Here is an 8041-nt window from a genome sequence, read left to right as displayed (position 1 = left end):
CACTCTTTCTTTTGAATATTTACCAATTTTGTGTTCGGTTTACTTTTGATAATGTTTATCTTCGTGTTTAGGATCATACTTGACTTTTTATTGGCTGATGGCTTCCTAGATATGTACTCTTCAACTTCTTTGTTGCTGTTAACTATTTTGCCTATGATATTTGCGAACTATTTTGCCTCTGAATTTTTGGAAAATTTGTTGCATTATATTCCAAACCCAGTTTTACTAGTCCAGCTTTTTTAAGGATGAGTACGCAAAAGACGTATTGGTGGGGGGAAATATCATTTGCCTCTATGTCAAGGTTTCAACTTTCTTGGGAATTTGTATAGACATCGGAAGCCCACTCCCTTTCTACTGATCAAATAGCAAATTTATTTCGAATAATTGATGATTGATGCAGAGGAAAAAATGGCTATTAATTTAAAAGTATAGATTTAATATAATAGACAGCTTTTTTTTACATATTTAAAGTAAAGGTAATTTTATCTTTTTGTGTCTCAAAATACTTTCCCAAAGTACTAAAAGAAAATTTTCTAAAAAGTCAAGATACTAGCATGAAATTATTAAATACAGAGGGTACTAAACTCATATTTCAATAATACAGAGTATTAAAATGAAATTTTTCAAAAAAAAAAATAATAAACCTGTTAAAAAAAATCATGCCAGCTATTGATTAAATTGACCGTCAGATGTTCATTAAATTCCCAGTAATTAATTTGACTTGTTAAGAGAACATTAAAAAAAAAAAAAGTTTTGCAAGATCATTGCAAAGAAAATAGCTTTTAGAGCATCTCCAATCAGCGACAGAGCTAGTATTTGATTCTAGCGGGTGACGAATAGATTTAATATTTAAAATAGCATTATACATTGAAACACAAATAAAATAACATATCAAATACGCCATTTTCATATTTTGTAGCACCAAATGTACCATTGACAATAGTATTTACCTTGGAGATGTTCTTAGAACTCTATTGCTAAGCCACATCTCGAACACGTTATATCGTCAAAATACATTAGAATTATAACATATTTAGAAAAGTACAATTAATTGCCAGATAAACATTTGATGGTTAAAAATTAAATTATAATATATCGTCAAACTACATTAGAATTATAAGATATTTAGAAAAGTACAATTAATTGTCAGGACTTGATAAACATTTGATGGTTAAAAATTGGGTCATATTGTCCACACTTTTCTTGGGGAAAAAAATCTTCAAATGTATCGTCTTGGCGTAAATGCAACAAAAATGGTTTGGCAAGTATAATTGAAAATTTGGCAAGGATGGAAGGTGTTAAGAAAATTTCTACTAAGAAGTGTAGCAGAAGCGTAGGATAAAGCTCGTAGTCCATTATTCACGCGGAATATCATAAAACGAGGGTGCAATTAAATCGAAGGTTTCAAAGAACATGGAAGAACAAGAAATGAAGCTAATAATAATCTCCGAATTTTTATTAGTAATGCAACTGAAAATAACAGTCCTACAATCCTCTTTTACCATTATAATTTATAATGTTCTTTTCTCTATTAATACAAACTTGGATAATCCGAGATTTATCAAGTATATTTGAGATTTATATTAGATTTTTCACTTTTTTTCTAATAATACGAACTTGGTAAATCCGAAATTTACTAAATATATCAAGGATTTACCATTAAAATTTGTACTGTTCTTTTCCCCTACTAATATGAACTTGGTAAATCTAAGATTTATCAGGTATATCCGAAATTTATTATTAGATTTTTCACCTTTTTTCTATTAATACGAACTTGAAAAATCCTGAATTTACTAGATATATCTGGAATTTACTATTATAATTTGTACATTTTCTCCTAATAATATGAACTTGATAAATCCAAGATTTTGTATTAGAATTTGTACTATTCTCTTTCAAGTGATTCTAATTTGCTAAATCCTAAATATACTTGAATTTACTAAAGAAAAGGGAAAAATAACAAGAAAAGGGTAAAATTGAAAAATAAAAAATTGAAAACATGAAATGGTCTATTAATTTCTATACATTGGTAAATTAGTCATTTACTTCCATAAGTTTTAAATGTGGGCTTATTTCTTACAATTTCCCTTTTTAAAATAATATTTTAGATTTAGATGTTTGTTGTCCGGACGTGTACAACCAGTTAACTAGATGTATATTGTCCCTATTCCCACCCACATCCTTATTAATTGTCCTCTAAGACTAGGGGATGTTTGTTTTCTATATTCGTCTCTGATTTTGAATCATAATTTATAGTTCTCTATAGTATTTTTCTCTCACAAAAAACACATATAAAACAAGAATGATTCTGAATCAGACTTCTGATCCATGAACCAAACGTCCACTAAAATATTCAGGGTGGAGCTCCATCTCGATGGGAAATATTGCTATCCCTAATTGTAGCACATAAAACAAACCAAATGCTTGACATTGAATACATCTAAGGAGAAATTTGTCCTCAAATCCAAAGTAGCTTCAGTTAATACAAGTCAAGAACAATATCTTTTGCATATTCTGAATTATCCATTCTTGGAGCAAAATAGCAAACAATTTGTTAAACTCACTGAAATGGTCATTTTCGTAAATAGGTAGAATAAAGTCAATCGTCTCAAATTAAATATGAATGCTTTAAGAATTACCTCTTGGAAGGTCGCAACTCGTTTTGTGCGACTTTTGGGACTTTTGATACGTAGGTAACATAGCTGCAGTGGCTTTAAAGTAGAGGAGGGAAAAAAAAAAGATTATTAGCAAGTATTGTGACATTTTAGTCTTTAAACTTTTAATCATAATAAATTATTCTAAATTTTTTTTTAGCTATTTGCGTTCTTGACATTAAAGTTGGTTAATAATTTCTGAACTTTAACATAATAATCACTGGTGTGCTATCCGTGCAATAGCACGGATGTTTGTTTATTTATCTTATGATTAGAGTAAAAATATACTAATCAGTTACAAAATAATAATTAAAATTTTTAAAAAAATTTGGTTCGCGTATTTATCTTCACTTATTAACAACACACGTATCATAAATAACTGAAATAAGATTTAGCAATATTATTCAATGCCAACTAAATTATTAAAGAATGTACAATAATTAAAATTTTTAAAAAAATTTGGTTCGCGTATTTATCTTCACTTACTAACAACACACGTATCATAAATAACTGAAATAAGATTTAGCAATATTATTGAATGCCAACTAAATTATTAAAGAATTTATGCAAAATAAGAAGAAAACAAAAATAGGAAAGAAAAGGAGACAGAAACAGGATAATAAAGAAAAAACGGTTCAGGTATTTATGTTTTATTGCTAAAAACATTTATCATAAGTAATTAAAAAACGATTCAACAATAAGTTATTAGAAGATTTATACTAAGGACAAAAAAAAAGAGGACAGCCAACAAAAGAATTACAGAGAACAAAAGAAAGAGAAGAGGGAAATTTTAAGCTTCACTGAAACCAAACCCAGAAGAGTGACTGAAATATTAGAGAAGAAAACAAAGGCCAAAACATTGACGAAAATGTGAAAAAAACAAAAACCAAAACCTAAAAGCTTCAGTTCGACGCGAAGGACGAAAACACCCAAGCAAAAAACACTACAGTAGTAAGAAATCAAGGGCAAAACGACAAGAACAAAAATAAAGGGAAAAAAACTTAGAAACTTCAGATGCATCAAAATAATCAAAACTGGCCAACCAAGAATAGATGCAGGAGTAAAAGCATAAAACAAAAACCCTGCAATGAGATTATATAAATGGCAAACCATTTCAGAATAGAAGATCACAAAAAAGCATAAATCCTTAGGGGCTGTTCTTTTACTTTTTTTGAATTAGGTGACTTAAGTGTAGATTTTGAATTGAGTTTGAGTTATAAACTTGAGTTGAAGTTGTAACTTGAGTTTGTGTTTAGTTGTGTACATTTGAGTTATGGTTTGAGATAAAAATCTTTTTAAGTTTGTGTTTGAGTGAGTCAAAACTTGAATTTGTATTTATATAGTATTTTAATAAAAACTCAATGCTGATAGAAAATTTTAATAGGATATATGGGTGAAGTTTTATTCGTCTTTTCATTGTTAACACATAGAAAAAAAATCATCTCCATCAGAATTAAAACGAAAAAGTTATAGCATTTTTAAGAATAGAAAAAATATTATTCATTAATTTGAGTTCGAGTTTCTGAACTCGAGTTAAAAAGAAACTTGAACTCGAGTTTTAGTCTCAAACTCGAGTTCAAACTCGAGTTCAAACTTAAAAGAACATGAACTCGAATAAAGTTGTAACTCGAGTTATTTTTTTTTAATTTTTAACTCAAAAATGGGGTTGCCGAATAGCCCCTTAGTAATCCAGGCAACATCAAAAATTGCTAAATCATTATAAACAATTACTCGATAAATGGAAACAATAAAAGCATGAAACATCATCATCACCGTAAACGACTTGCATCTAAAGGAAAAACAAAATGTTGACAAAACAGGAGAATTAAAAAAGCATAAATCTAAAATAATTCGCGCAACATCAAGACCTGCTAAATCACTATTAACAGTTACTCAATACATGAAAAAAATAAAAGAAAAATACTGCATCATGACCAAAGAAGAACTGAGAACAGACACAAAACGGACTCTTCACATAAGAAGATTACAAATTAAATATAAACTCAATTTTACTCAAATAACAAACTTATATAACATAAATACTAAACAATAAATTAGAAATAATATTAACAAAATCAATCAAAACACAATCAAAACAACATAATAAGACAGTAACCAGATATATTAACAGTTGAACATATACATAACAAATCATAATAATATAATACATATAATATTTAAAACAGTTAAAAATAACATGAAAGAAGTAAGAAAGAAGTACCTCAGCCGAAGAAGAAAAATGGATAGAGTAGATGCATGATAACAAAAAAAAAACTTCAAAACAGTCTAAAAGAGAATGTAGAAAAGATGGATTATAATAGTCTGAAAACAAAAACAGAGGTAAAATGAGAGACGGTAATCATAAAATAAAACACAATATATTTATACAAACCGAAGAAATTTCTAAGCATTTCCAACGGAACAGATATAATAATTAGTTAAAAATAGATGTTACGCAGCATGAAAACTATCCGAAAACGGAGCCAATAACCAACCGACAGTAAAAAAGACAAATCTGTTAGAAAGAATTACAGAATGTAAAAAACAAATATTTGATCATTCCTCGATAAGAAACCTGGAAACAAAGATGAACTCATGTAATGATTAATAAAAAAACAGGTGTTACATTGCATACTGCATGAAAATCACAAGAAAACAGAACCAATAATCAACAAACAATAAAAAAATTACATATCCCTTATATAAAATTACAGGATAAGGAAAAACACATAAAAAACAAAGAACGAAAACGACAACACAAAAACAAATCTCCAGAAACAGAAAAAGAAGAAAAAAAACTTATGAACCGAGTACAGATGACAAAACAACCGGAATAGACGAGCGAGAAAAAAGATAAAACGAAAAAATCAAGCTTTTTAAAACTTCAAGCATCCGACCATAAAAAATTAAACAAAGGGAAAATAAATAAGAAGAAGACGGAAAAAAAGGGAGTAAGAAAACCAAAAATATCAGAAAACACGAAAAAGGAAACAATTTACAAAGCTAATGAACCCTAGAAGCTTCACGGAAAGAGAACCCAGAAAAGTAACACAAATATTACAAACGAAGAGATGGGAGGAAAAAATATCGAAATAACCGGTAGAAAGAAAAAATAAGGAAAGAAGAAGAAAAAAAAAGTCTGAAAAACAAAAGAAAAAAATAAGATATATGGAAAGGTTTATCCGAAGGAAAAAAAAAAAACCTCAAAAGCTTATCACGAATAAAACATCAAAATGACAGAAGAACCAAAATACACGAAGATAAAGAAGAAGAAGAATGAAGAAAAACGTAAGTAAAAAAAATAAAACCATTATTATAAAAACCCTAAACAAAATATCTAATTTTCAACGAAAGAACGGAACCCTAAGGAGAAAAAATTAGAAGGAAAAAAAAATCACAGAACTAGTCCGCAAAGCAGCGGAACAAAGAAGAAAAATAACCCAAAAACAAAAACAAAAACAAAAAAAAGGAGGAAAGCCCTAAAGAACAGAAAATGGCCAGACGGCGAAAAAAAAAAGAAATAAAAAATTTTCAGAGAGAAGAAAACTTAGGAACTCTACTGAAACATAACCCATAAGCTTGACCCATATATCATATAAAGTCCGTTCATTTCACCGATTCGATCGAATTCTAATTTTGCTTTAGTAAAAAGCTTGAATTAAAAATTCAAATTAACGAACTAAATGGACCCTAAGAAACCTGAACAAAGCCCCAAAACACCACAGAAAAAAACACAACCAAACCCAGAAATAGAAGATCGGGAAAAAATGAAAATGAAAAGAGAAAAAAAAAGGAAGGCGAAGAAAAAAAACATAATAGATGCAGACATAGAGAAAGAAAAAGGGAAAACGTTGAGAAGAAATGAAGGAAAGAAGCTTCAGCGAAAGAAAGAACAGAGATTGCGTTTGGAACTCATTCTAAAATGATTTTATTTTTTGTATGAAAATATAAATGAAAACGTTTTGAATCTTAGACAAAAATTATTTTTAAAAATGCGTTTGGTATTTTATCAAAAGATTATTTTAAGTATAAAAAATCTATTAATGTCTCTCTCTGCTCTCTAGAGGAGCAAACGGAAACAAAAAAATGAAAAATGACTAAAAGTCGTTTTTCATTTCTCTCTCATTTTACACTAAACCAAAAAATCATTTTTATTTTTATTTTTTATCTTTAATTGTGCCAAACACCATTTCTCTCCTGTTTTTATTTTTTTCTCGAAAAACGTAAAAACAAAAATAAAAATAACTTCAAACACAACAGAAAGTTAGAGAAAGTGAGGCCTAGAAGCTTCAGCGAAAGAAATAGCAGAGATCACAAGGTAGAATAAACAATTCATAGAAGATGACGAAAGCGCCCAAAAGAAAACAAGAGAAGAAATATGAAATTGATGACAAAACGGTAAAAAAATAATAATAAGGGATACAGAAGAAATTTTTGAAAATGATAAGAAAAAAGAGGGCCGGATACTGTTTAAAGAACAGTGAAAACGGTGCAGTGCCTCTTATAGTATATAGTATAATGTGTCTAAATTTCGAGATGGAAAATATCAATGAAATTAAAAAAATTCGACCCGTAACATCTATATTAGCTTTTCTATCTAACACTCTTTTTTTCTAGTTATTTCATTCTCTAATTTCTATTTAAAAGAATCTTTATAAAAAAACATTTCCTTTTACGATAGCTTGAAATTTTATAAAAATAGTTACATAATGTACAAAATATTATATACACTTCTACTAAATTCTATTGAAAATTATAATATTGGGCATTTATGTCACATTTATTTCACCGATTTGAGTTTTTAATTTCAGTTTTACAATAGTTACAAATTCTCACAAAAATTCACATTTAATTTTTTTGTTACAGTTACAAATTCTCACATAAAGTCACATCTCAAATTAAATTTAAAACTCGAATCAGTGAACTAAATACCCTAATATAACTATTTATGATGTGTGATTATCTATACGAAATTTAAATCTTCCAACAATTTTATTGCACTTGGGAGGATTAACCTCGTTCATTTCAGCGATTTAAATTTTTAGTTTTAAGTTTTTACAGTAAAAAATTTTCAGAAATTGTCATATTTAATTTTTTTATTACAGTAAAAAATTATAAAAAAATATCACATATCAATTCAAATTAAAAATTCAAATTCACAAAGTGAACGAGGCCTAAAAATATTTATAAAAAAAATAGTTCAGAGTATTCTGTCCAAGAAAAAAAACTATGGCCTCGTTCGTTTCGCTGATTCGAGTTTAGAATTCGAGTTGAGATGTGATTGTATGTGAGAGCTTTTTACTGTAGTAAAAAAGTTAGATGTGATTGTTTGTGAGAGCTTTTTACTGTAGCAAAACTCAAATTCTAAACTCGAATCAGCGAAACGA

This window comes from Morus notabilis, unplaced genomic scaffold, assembly GCF_000414095.1.
Source record: "Morus notabilis unplaced genomic scaffold, ASM41409v2 Scaffold818, whole genome shotgun sequence".
Classification (NCBI taxonomy): domain Eukaryota; kingdom Viridiplantae; phylum Streptophyta; class Magnoliopsida; order Rosales; family Moraceae; genus Morus; species Morus notabilis.
This window is presented reverse-complemented; position numbering follows the sequence as displayed.